The sequence below is a fragment of the Myodes glareolus genome, chromosome 13 (genome assembly GCF_982192425.1).
Source record: "Myodes glareolus chromosome 13, mMyoGla1.1, whole genome shotgun sequence".
Taxonomy (NCBI): domain Eukaryota; kingdom Metazoa; phylum Chordata; class Mammalia; order Rodentia; family Cricetidae; genus Myodes; species Myodes glareolus.
The window spans coordinates 46,132,258-46,145,813 of NC_142038.1; positions in this window are offsets into that span (position 1 = coordinate 46,132,258).

Genomic DNA, 13,556 nt, shown 5'->3' on the forward strand with positions numbered 1-13,556 from the left:
GACATTCTCTCCACTGTTGCTTAGGGTCTTAGCTGGGGTCATCCTTGTAGACTCCTGGGAGTTTCCCTAGTGCGTTGTTTCTCACTAGCTCCTTAATGGCTCCCTCAATCAAGATATCTTTTTCCTTTTTTTCTGTCTCTGACTTTCCTGTTTCTTGACCAATGAGTTTCCTCATGTTCTTTTCCTCTCACTCATTCTTCCTGCTCCTTCCCCTTCTACCCTCTCTTCTTCCCCCTCCACAATCACAATTTTCTCAGGAGATCTTGTTTGTTGTCCCTTTCCAGGGGCATCTGTGTCTCTCTTAGGGTTCTCCTTGTTACCTATCTTCTCTGGGATCATGGACTATAGGCTGGTTATCCTTTGTTTTATGTCTAATATCCACTTATGAGTGAGTACATACCACATATGTCTATCTGGGTCTGGTTTACCTCACTCAATATGATTTTTTTCCAGCTCCATCCATTTGCATGCAAATTTCAAGATGTCATCATGTTTTACCACTGAGTAATACTCCATTGTGTAATATACCACATTTTCTGTAACTGTTTTTTGTTTGAGGGGCACGTAGGTTATTTACAGGATCTGGTTATTATGAATAATGTTGCTATTAACACAGTTTAGCAAATGTCCTTGTGTTATGAATGTGCAACCTTTGGGTATATGCTCAAGAGTGGCATTGCTGGGTCTTGAGGTAGATTGATTCTCAATTTTCTTGGAAACTGCCACACTGATTTCCAAAGTGGTTGTACAAGTTTGCACTCCCACCAGCAATGGAGAGTGTTCCCTTTACCTTGCGTCCTCGCCAGCTTAAGTTTTCATTGCTGTTTTTTTATTTTAGTCATTCTGACTAGTGTAAGATAGTATCTCAGAGTAGTTTTGATTTGAATTTCCCTGATGACTAGGGATGTTGAACAATTCCTTAAGTGTCTTTTGGCTATTTGATAATTCTCTGTTTAGATCTGTACCCCATTTTTTGATTGGATTCTTTGGTAATTTGATGTCTAGTTTCTTGAGAGTTTTTTTGTATATATTTTGGAGATCAGTTCTCTGTCTGATGTGAGGTTAGTGAAGATCTTTTTCCATCTTATTGACTGCATCCTTTACCTTACAGAAGCTTCTCAGTTTCAGGTAGTTTCATTTATTTATTGTTGCTTTCAGTGTCTTTACTACTTTTTTTTGAAAAAAAAAAGCTGTTTTCAATACTGTTTCTCTATAATAGAGCTTAATGTCAGAGATGTTTCTTTATTGTAGAGGATTGTTTTGGCTATTCTGGATTTTTTTTGTTTTTCCAAACGAAGTTGAGTATTGTTCTTTTGAGGTCTGTAAAGAATTGTTCTGTGATTTTGATGGGGATTGAATTGAATTTGTAAAGAAATAGAGATGGTGGAATTGAGATAGAGCAAGATGGAGTTCACTGGAATGAGATGAGGAAAAAATAAAAAGGGAGAATATATTGTAATTATGATTTAATTTAAAAATTATAAAAACACAATAAAATAGAAAATAGATGATAGAGGGGCATGAACAGAGGAAAGATATCTGGATATATCTCAGTAGCTACTGAGTGATAAGCTTCAACAAATAAATGTTGGCTGAGAAGAGGTTTATACCTCTGTGTTACGGCCTGATTATTAGAAAAATAGCAACCACTCAGTCTTCAAAGTCTGGTATTACAGAAGATAGAAACCTCTACAATCTGGCAGTCCAGAGATTCTAGAAATCTCTCAAGCCTTCATGAAAGTTCAACAACTTTATTTTTCCTTACTCTCCCCTAGGTGTCTACAGTATGTCAGACCCAATTAGCACTCTAAGTGAAGTAAGGATGAATCTAGCCCTTTGGGAAGTCCACGGTTTAAAACTGAATCATTTAACATTCTGAGAAGGTTTTATTTCCTCAGAGAGAAGGTAGGATCTGTGTTTCCCCACCCCTTTGTCCTGGCCATCATGTTAAGTGGAAATTAGTAGCCATAGTGACTAAATCTGAACTAAATCTAACCACCATCATCATCTCACTGGTTTCAAGGTGGCTAGAATTAGCCATGTCCTATAAGTTGTCTGTGATATGGAGGACACTAATAGTGTCACTTTGACAGTTTTAGAGATCTGCAGCAGTCACCACAGGACACAATTATTTCTTTGCTCAAGAAGACACCAGGAGTGGAGAGATTTTATCTTATCTCTCTGTTCAGGTTCAGGTAGAACCTCAGAAAACTGCTAACCCAAGCCAGCACCTTTGTGTAACTAGGTTACTAGTTTGTTATAGCCCCAAATATTTTAGTCCTGTCTGTTGTAAAAGGAACGATGGGCCACTTCCTGTCGCCTGGCTCCCAGCTAGCTTTCCCCGAAATAATTACACACAAATTGTATTCATTTAAACACCGCCTGGCCCATTAGTTCTAACCTCTTATTTGCTAACTCTTACATGTTCTTTTAACCCATTTCTAATAATCTGTATCACCACTTGACTTTGGCTTTCCGGCATGAGTCTAACCAGTGCCCATCTCAGAGAGGAGAGCCATGGCGTCTGCCTGACTCTGCTTTCTTTCTCCCAGTATTCTGTTAGGTCTACTCTGCCTATCTAAGCTGATGTCCTATCAAAAGGCCAAGGCAGTTTCTTTATTTGACCAATGAAAGCAATACATAGACAGAAGGTCTTCCTACTCCACCTGTCAAGACTCCAACAATGACAGGAAAAAAAAAACATCCTTCTGAGCAGTGCCAGAGAACTTGGAATATTGGGTAGAACCTTTTACTTCTGAAAGGAAAAGACAGACTCAGGGAACTTCCCTCTTAATCATGTGGCAGTATATGAGAGGTAGGGCTTTTTTGAAAAGTTATCTTGAAAGTCTTTTAATTTTGTTTTTTTTTAGTTTATGATTTAATGTTTACAAATACTTTGAAAACACATCCAAAACAAAAATTGACTCAAGAATTTTTTTTCTCCTATCCAGAAGAGAGAGAGAGAGAGAGAGAGAGAGAGAGAGAGAGAGAGAGAGAGAGAATGAAATTTTGATTGTACAAGTTTGGAGAATTACTATGAAGCAGACATCTTGAAGTTTGTTCACTAATTACCTTTATCTTACCTGAGAAACTTGTATATATATATATCCAGGTTAGGACCTATATACATATGTCATTTACTGATATAGCTACAGCTACAGCTACATCTATAGCTATCTATCAGCAACATATATATCTTCACAATTAATTAATATGAAAAAAAATGAATATTCTTTTATAAACGATTTTTATTATTTTTTTTAGATTCTGACCAGTTTTTCCTCCTTCCTCTTTTCCCATTCCCTCTTCCCACTTTCCTTCCACTTCCCCACCATCAGCTTCTTTGCTTTGTGTTAACTTGGAATGCCTTTAAACTAACCATTTTATTTCTCTGTGAAAAGTGGGAGATCCTTGCACTTCTATTATGCTATCTTTCCAATATCACATTCTGAGAATAAGTGTTTAATGAACACATTTTATTTACCACTTAGAATAGTAATATTACTGTAAAGACTATTAAAATATGAGAAATGTTTAAAGGTCACTAGAACAGTCTTTTTGATTACTTTTTTTGCTCCTGTCTGAATTCTTTTTGTTTTTAAAGTCAACCAAAAGTCATTCTTCTCTTTATATTGTTGTGCTGGCATTTTGTCCCAGCAACAAAAGTCTAATACAATGTGTTACAGTGTCATGAAATTTTAGAACACAAGTGAAAGAAAATGAAACAGTTCTGTAACATTCAATGAAGACAGTGACATCACAGTCAAACCTGAAGAACAAAAGACAACTTCACAGCAATGGCATTGGCAATGAAACGAGAAGATACCAAGTGCTGCATGTAAGTATTTAAAATCCCAACACTTACCTATTAAATTTTTTAATTTATTATTTTTTAAAAAAATGATCTTTTCTCATTTTACATAGCAATTCCAGTTCCCACTCATCCCCTCCTCCTGCTAGCTTTACCTTCCCCTCACCACACCTCCCATCCACTCCTCAGAGAGGCTATGGTTTCCCATGTGAAATCACCAAAGTCTATCTTAAATATATTCATAGAACCTTTATACAGCAATTGATGAAAACAGATGCAGACATCTACAGGGGAGCACTGGGCTGAGCTCCCAAAGTCCGGTCAAAGAAAGGGAACAGCGAGAATACAAACAAAGTGGTCAAGAACATTATGGGGATACACACTGAAACTGTTTACCTGAGCTAATAGGAGCCCTCCTACTCCAGTCTGACAGTGGAGGAACCAGTATAGTATCAAAGTAAGCCTTCTGATGTAGGTGACAGTTGTATGGCTGGGACAGATTATGGGGCCACTGGTAGTGAGACCAGGATTTATCCCTAATACTTGCACTGGCTTTTTGAAACACATTCTCTTTGGAGAGATACCTTGCTCAGCCTAGATATAGTGGGGAGAGCCTTGATACTTTCTCAAATCAATACATTCTTGTTTTAAAAAATAGATTTTTATATTTATTTTACATCCCAGCCACAGTTTCCTCTCCCCCCTCTTCTCTCAGTTTCCAAATTCCCCTTCTGACCCCCCCACTCCACTCCTTCTCCATTTCTGTTTAGGAAAGGGCAGGTCTCTCATGGCTATCAACAAAACACGATATGTCAGGTTGCAATAAGACTAAGCACCTCCCTGTGTATTAAAGCTAAGTTAGGTGAGTCAGTATGAGGAGTAGGTATCCAAAATCCTATATTCTTTTAATTGTGAAATTGTGTATACTTTTTACTGTCCAAGATAATTTGTTTTTGTTCAAACTAGAGAATCCAAATGGTTATACACACCTGATCTAGGAGGATAATATGATTTTCAAAAATGTCTCTACTATCTTAAAAATGAGCTAGCAATACACTCGTCCCTTATCATGCTAGGATCTGAGAATCCATATGTGTCTCTTTACAGGTCACTTTTTGGCAGTATCACATGGGCAGCTTGAAATCAGACATGATTCCAGCGTTTGCACCATGGAAACTGGGCTGTGCCACAGAACAGGACTTTTTTTCGATAAATAAATTAGTAAATATTTACTAATGCCAACTTTGGAAAACAAGGAACCTAAGTTGTTGCCTTGAGGATATTGAACTCTGTGTTATCTTCCCAGGAAGACTCGGAGGTGATTTCCATTTAGAATTTAAACCGACTATGCATTTTATTTTCTCTTGTCTTATCACTTGACATCTAGATCCTTGCCAAAATATGGGACAGAGAAGCTGTCCTTTCCAGTGGTGGCACTTTTCACCATGATCAATGACTTGATGTTTTAACAGCAAAACATTTGTCCCAGATTGCCTGCTCTGATCACTCCAGAGCAAGAATCTAGACAGCTGGGACTTGGATCCCAAAGGCCATTGTATCTTTTTGACCAACCATTCCGGAAGTTCTGTTTCCTTTCCTACCTGTTTTTTTTTTCTGTTAGGAGCCACAGCAGCAGCTTCTTCTAGGATCTGCTTCCTCTCCCGCGTCTCTGGCTAACTTGGAAATGGCCCTGCGTCCCCACCCCCATAGCATGCTTTACTCCGTCTTTTGGGAAACCAGAAGAAAACAAGCCACATTTTTCAATGAAAACTGCCCCTCAAATTTCTGGAGAAATTTACTGGAGGTCAACTCCTTTGTTGGATCCATGGAAATGGGGTCTGGATGAGAGGATTTGTTTAGAATTTAGTTCCAAGGAAGCCCTCTGTCAAACCAAGGAGGTAAGAACACACTTGCAAATGATTCCCTTTAAGGGAACTTACCACTCTTCCATAATCCTATGCTGATCAGGATAAGATGTGCTTAGACTTTAGTGAGGCACGTTCACCCTGAGTTCTGTGGAAGCTCTGTGGTGGAGGGAGGGTGTTACCTGGGGAGGATGGGTTGAGTGCTGTGGGCTGGCTAAATGGATGCCTTAGTTCTCAGTAAGTGCCGTGGATGTATACCTCTGCCCAATCCACAGAATAGGAAGATAAAATCTCTTGCCAAATGCTGCCTAGCTTATATAATTCATGAGCTCCCTAAGCCAGGCTTCATCACTAGAGATGGTAACTGATGTGTAGGAAAAGGTGCTAAAAGTTCATGCCAAATGCAGAATCAGATAAATCCTTTTGGGTCTGGCAGGAAAATAAATGCAAAGTAAATTAGCCATTTATAACTTTGCAAAACCCAACACTCTGTAAAGATTTATCAACTAGACCATGAAAATAAAAAATTGACTATCACGGACAAAGCAATTAAAAATAAAAATTGGTGCTACTGAAATCCAAATAACACAAGCTTCAAGAGGAAAAGCCTTGTGAAGAAAAAGTTTGTCACTGTTTCTCTGCCCTACTCATTTTCTGTGGCTCTGGAATTTAAAATCATTTTGAAACTGGTGGCCGGATGGAAAGTAGATGAGTTGATTTAAAAAAAAATGCTTAATGATGGCAGAATGCTGACTAAACTGTTAATCCTTCCACTTTTCACAAACACTGAGAAATTTTGGATTCTAAGGAAAATTTCTGCTTGCTTCTGGCTTTTCTCTCTTCAACAATCAGAGACTAAAACCTGTGTAATACTTACTTGCCTTCCCTTTTTTATTCTGATACCCAATGATAAAAATGAAATTAAAATTTATGAAAGACGTCAGGGAGGTATGTCATGAAAGCTCTATCTTCTGAACATGACATGACCACTGCACTCATGCAAGACATGCACAGAATGGACCCAACAAGATCAGTCATCGTTTTAGTAGGCAGTACTTGTCAGATTTAGTGGGTTGCTAAAATATGGAAAGACATGAAGGTGAGAGGCAGATGTGTTAGGGAGCTTCTCGGGGGGCAGAGGTAAACGGGGTTGGGCTGGATATGATCTAAATGTACTTTATTCATATGAAGTTGTCAAAGAATAAGTGAAAACGTTAACGTTAAAAAGAAATTTAAAAGACATCATAATGGATCCAATAGTATCATGGGTTATTTAAAACCTTCAATAACGCCAGTATATAGAGAGGAAATGATCAGAAGTAAATGGATTCATATAATGTTACTTGCATACATGTTTTCAGGGCTCCATTTGGCATTGGGCAGCCACCTGGTGTGCTCTTCCCTGGGTCAGACTACCTCATCTTCTTCTAGCTTACTGAGTAGTTCCTCGTGTAGGATCGAGGTCCCATATGCTTTCCCCATCCTGTTTAGCATGCTCATTGGTGTCAACCTTGCTTCACTCTTGGGCAGTCATATTGGTGATATTTCATGGATGTAGTTTCTGATGTTACTACATCATACAAGCTCACAGCAAACACCCTGTTCCTCTGGCTCTTACAATTTTTCCAGCCTCTTTTCGGAAATGTTTCCTGAATCTTAGGTATGAGAGTATTTTGTAGATATATCCATTAGGACTGGACTTTACAACTCTGCATTTTAATAGATTGTGATTTCCGTAGTAGTCTCCATCTGTGGCAAAATGCATTTCCTTTAATTCAAAAGTGGTCAAATTAAGTAGAAATAATATGCACCAGAGATTTCATAAAATTCAATGAAAGTACTTCATAGATGAACAGAAACCCAGTCAAAGGGACAAAAAGCAGCAAAGTTTCCACATAAAATGTGAGTGAGTGTGTAGGTTTCCCACAGGATCCTTTACTGGATCCTGTACAATCCTACACATCTCTCTCTGGTCCCATGCCCTGGGTACTGGAAGACACAATTTTGTTGATTCTATGGATTGAAGTCTCCATATTACTTTTAAAACCTTCAGAGCAGTCCTTTCATGGTGGTCTTGTATTTTTCACTTACAGTTTCAAAACTGAAGCTCTTGACAGGTAAATAAATAGCCCTTGGTATGAGTTTGCAACCTGGGTAGAACAGATGGGGACCACATCCAGTTGGAGTCCAATCTGAACATCAGTTGATTCTGCCCTTTGTTGTGGGACCTTTCGGGACATGTTTAGTAGTCTCTGTGAGAAAGAAGATATTGATTTCAACATTAAAAAACTGGTTGAAATTGGGTTTGTCAAAAAGTAGTTGAGCATTAATCTGACCACTTTGAACCAGAAAGAAGAGAAAGTGGGAAGTAGTCTACAAGACATAGGCACAGGAGACCACTTCCTAGGTAGAACCCCAGTAGCACAGACAATAAGAGAATCAATGAATAAATGGGACCTCCTGAAACTGAGAAGCTTCTGTAAAGCAAAGGACACTGTCAGTAAGACAAAAAGGCTACCTTCTGACTGGGAGAAGATCTTTACCAACCCCTCATCAGATAAAGGCCTGATCTCCAAAATATACAAAGAACTCAAGAAACTAGACAATAAAACTCTAATTAACCCAATTAAAAATGGGGTGCTGATCTGAACAGAGAATTCACAACAGAAGAACTTCGAATGGCCAAAAGACACTTAAGGTCATGCTCAACATCCATAGTGATCAGGGAAATGCAAATCAAAACAACTATGAGATACCATTTTACACCAGTCAGATTAGCTAAAGTCAAAAACACCAATGATAGCCTATGCTGGAGAGGATGTGGAGAGAGGGGAACTCTCATCCATTGTTGGTGGGAATGCAAACTTGTGCAGCCACTGTGGAAATCAGCGTGGCGGTTTCTCAGGAAACTGGGAGTCAACCTCCCTCAGGACCCAGCAATTCAACTCTTGGGAATATACCCAAGAGATGCCCTATCATACCACAAAAGCATTTGTTCAACTATGTTCATAGCTGCACTATTTGTAATAGCCAGAACCTGGAAACAACCTAGGTGGCCCTCAATAGAAGAATGGTTAAAGAAGGTATGGAATTTATATATATTAGAGTTTTACTCAGTGGTAAAAAACAATGAATTTTGCATCTTGAATTTTGCATGCAAATGGATGGACATAGAAAACGCTTTACTGAGTGAGGTAAGCCAGACCCAAAAAGAGGAATATGGTATGTATTCACTCATAAGTGGATTCTAGCGATAATTAAAGGTCTTTGAGCCTATTATTCGTGATCCTAGAGAAGCTAAATAAGAAGGTGAACCTGAAGAAAATCATGTAGTTATCTTCCTGGAGATTGGAAATGGACAAGAGTCCCAGGTAACCTCGGGTGTATGGGGGTGGGTGGGAGGGTTGTTGGAAGGGGAGAGGGTTAGAGAGAATGGAGTAGGGGAGAAATGGGGAAAGCTCGGGGGACTGGGATGAGGGGGAGGGAGGAAGGATGGATATGGGATCAGGGAAGAATATATCTCAACTAAGGGTGTCATTTTAGGGTTTACAAGAGACTTGATTTTAAATGGGATCCCAGGTCCAAGGAGAGATCCCCAGATTGTTTTCTGGATAGAGGAGAGGGTGCCTGAACCAGCCTTGGCCCATAACCATACTGATGAATATTTTGCTTTTCACCATAGAACCTTCATCTGGCGATGGATGGAGATAGAGACAGAAACCCACATCGGAACATTGTACTTAACTCCCTAGGTCCAAACGAGAAGCAGAAGGAAAGAGAACGTGAGCAAAGAAGGCAAGACCAGAGGGAACCTTCATCCGACGATGGATGGCAATACAGACAGAGACCCACATTGGAGCACCGGACAGAGCCCCCCAAGGTCCAGATGAGGAGCAGAAGGAGGAAGAACATGAAAAAGAAAACCAGTACCGCGAGGGGTGCGATCACCCACTGATACAAGGGGACTGATCTAATGAGAGTTCACCAAGGCCAGTTGGACTGGGCCTGAACGAGGACGCAATCCAACCAGATTCTCTGAATGTGGCTGGCCCGGAGTCTTTCTGAAAAGCCATTGACAATGACACTGGGACTTGTTTCCTCTGCATATACTCGATTTTGGGGATCCAGTCTGTTTGGATACTCACCTTCCTGGACCTGGAGGGAGGGGGGAGGAACTTGAACTTCCCACAGGACAGGAAACCCTGACTGCTCTTAGGGATGAAGAGGGAGGAGGAGAGGGAGTGGGGGGAGTGGGAGGGTGTTGGGAGGAGGGGCAGAAATGGAAACTTTTATAATTTAATAAACTTTGAAAAAAAAAGGTAGTTGAGGAGGAGAAAAGGTTTGCCCGAAGTCACAGCTCTCAAATACTGTGGAGCATCATTTGAAAGCACACATCCTGGTGCAGGGATTAGTAAAAACCAATGTTGGGGCAGGAATATAGGAGTTCTAAACTGTTATTCATTAAATAAGCAAGCAAACAAGACTCTATCAATCTGCTCTTCCAAGTAGAAGGCTTTCACTGTGTTCAGGAAGATGGTTGTGCTGTCACTGTGTGTGGGTGGGTGGGAGGGGGGAGTGTGTGAATTACAGACAGCCCAGGAAGCAGGAACAGCTGTGAAATCAACAAAGCTGGAGCAAACTAGCCTGATCCAGAGGCATCATTGGTCTGGTGAGCTGACCTGAAGAGTCAGGAATCTAAGACATGTTTGCATTCTGAAGAGACACAGTGAGGCCATTATGCTGACCCCACTTGCATCATTCAAAACCAGAATCCCAGCTTCTCCTTCTGTGTGTCATTTGAAACGTGGCGTTCCATCTTTAGGTTAAAGAACTGAATCAGATGTTTCCAATGTAACAATCCCTAAGAGGCTGGACTGAAGTGACCATGTCTTACAAGCAGAAGAATTAGAAGACTGTCATGATCACATTTGCACTTCATAAGGAAAGCACTCACTGGCTTGGCGCTCATGGTTTTTCTGGCACATAGTGAATCGACAGAGGATATTTGTTGAACTTCTGATTATGTATCAAGACATATCTCACTTCCTTTTGCTTTAATTATTGTGTTTTTAAACCTAATAAAAAAAATTTAATTCACAGTCTAAGAGATAATTCTTTCTCAGAGGAGATAAGGAACAAACTGAGTTCTTGGTATTGGCACATCCTAAGTCCTGTCTATTTTCTTTAGAGTTTCTTGGTGTCTTCTCCAGCCTCCTACTGGCATTCAGGATGCAAACGCATGGAGGAAGCAATTTCCTAGTCAGATTCCTGCCCATCCCTGGGTTGCATACCTAAAAAATCATACAGATCATTCATTAAAAATAAAACAAAAAAACAAAACTGTAGCTGTTACCACAGAAATTCTATGTAGTCTGGACCAAGACATGAGTGTAGATCCATGTGTCCCCCTCCCAGGGGAGCCCTAAATTCTGGTTTCCTGTCATCAGTGTACTCTGGAGGTCACATATGTATAATAGGAAGGATTGAGAGAAACTTAAAAGAAGCAGGTACTTGTCTCTCCAAATCTTGGAATATATTAAGAACAGTTGATCAAGCTTTTGAACATGAGTGCCTTGGAAGAAAATGGCACCAAAAGGGAATGGCACTATTAGAGGGTGTGGCCTTGTCGGAGGAAGTGTGTCACTCTGGGGGCAGATTTTGAGACCTCTTTTTCTCAAACTTCGCATAGTGTGACAGTCAGTTGACCTCCTGTTGCCTGCAAGACGTAGCACTCTCAGCTTCCGCACATCTGCCTGCACATTGTCATGTTCCCCTTCATGATGATAATGAGCAAGCCACCCTCAATTAAGTGTTTTCATTATAAGAACTTTTGTGGTCATAGCGTCTCTTCACAGCAATAGAAACTCCAAGTGAGACAGCATCCTAAATGAACATACAAATTGAAAATGCTTCCAATGAGTGATTGTGACATGGCAAAATCACTGAGAAATTAAACTCCTCCACAGAATAAATCTCTATGGAAAATCAGCTCATCTGTTTTTTCAAGGGTGAATTCTTTGGCATGGGACAGATATAGCCTATGAGTTTCCTGCTCTGTTAATCTCACAAGAAAATATGCATCGTCTCTGATCACATTTCTGGAAAAGGAGACATAAGGAGACTGTTAAATCTGCCTCTTTTTCAGGAAACTTCCTTGCTGTGCTAGGCTCTGTCTAACTGCCTTTATATTTTCACCCTCTTGGACTGCTTCTATATAAGCTCTCCATTCTAGAGTTCATTGGGCTTCTCTGGTCCTTGGGCTATTTGAATATCCTGAAATAATCTCCCTAGAGCCTATAATTTGCTATGTCTCCTTCATGCTTTGAGTCATTGCTAAATGGCTCTGCAGCAGTGATATCAGGTTCTTTATTATAATCAATCACTGTATCCCATTCATTTGGTTCATAGATGATATCATAGTCTATGATTATTTCTGTACACACAGATTTAATTATTTGGTATGCTGTGCATTATGTTACACTTTACATTTTCAGGATCAAGCACTTTCGTGAATCTGATAATTGCTTCATTCCAATACCTAGCAATAATACAGCGGTGTAGGTTAATTTTTAATGAATATGACACAAACTATAGTCACCTAAGAAGAGGGACCTCAGTTGAGGAATATTCTTCATCAGATTGGCATGTATGTATGTCAGTGGGATGATGTTGATTAATGATTGAGGTCAAGCCCAGTATTGGTGGTGCCAGCCCTGGGCAAGGTGCTTCTAAGCTGTATAGGAAGCAAGCTGAGTAACAATAAAAGCAAGCTAATAAGTAGTGTTCCTTTATGATTACAGCTGCAGTCCCTCCTGATCCCAGGTTCTTGTCTTGACGTCCTTCTTTGGCTTCCTTTAATGTTTGGACTTGAACCTGTAAGGCAAAGAAACCCTTTCCTCTCCAAGTTGCTTTTGATAAGTGTTTTATTACAGCAACCAAAACCAAACTAAGACAAGACATTTAACAGACATTAAGTAAATAGTTGATTTCTCAATGAAATGATGACTCTAGTGATAATTTGTTTGTGCTTTAATAAATAAAGCTTTCCTGAGGATCAGAGTGAAGAACTAGTCAAACTAGTTACAGGCAAGGCATTAATGGCACATACCTTTAATCTCAGCACTCAGAAGACAGAATCAGATGGATCTCTGTGAGTTCAAGGTTACGCTGGGGTATACAAGATTGAAGCAGTATATAAGAGAAACAGTGCCAAAGGGTAATGACTCACACCTTTAATCCCAGCACTAGGGAGGTAGAGGCTGGCCAGAGAGAGAAATATAAGGCTGAAGGAGACAAGAGCTTAGAATTCAGTCTGAGATTTTGAAGAGATGGCTTTCAGTCTAAAGACTTGTAGAGACAGGATACCCAATTTGGTTTGAAGATTTGGTAGAGGTGAGAACTAGTGACTGACTGCTCTGCTTCTCTGATCTTTCAGCCTTCACCCCTTAGTATCTGACTCTGGGTTTTTATTATTATGACCAATTAGAAATCACAGTACAGATTACATTTCTAATGTAATCATTTTGTTCATTTGAGGAGAGTATTTTTAAGATCTGGTGCCCAAATAGAGCCTTCACCCCTACATTCTAGTCTCTTGAGCATCCCTGGGTTACATACCTGCAAGCTGGGGAAAGAGAAACTTGGACATGGAGCCAGCCACAGAACTCTCGCCCTGCAATCCGTTCTGTCTGAAGGGTGTGCTGGGGAAATGGTGGCACAGAAGTTATAGGAGTGGTGCCTTCTAGAAGATCAAATAACCTAGACTCCATTGTCCACTCCACAGGCGTCATTCCAGATCTTAAATGTTAGCATCTTTAGCATCTGATTGCTCTGAGCATAGTTCTCAAAGAGGCATCACCTTTGTGTTTAAAGAAAACAAA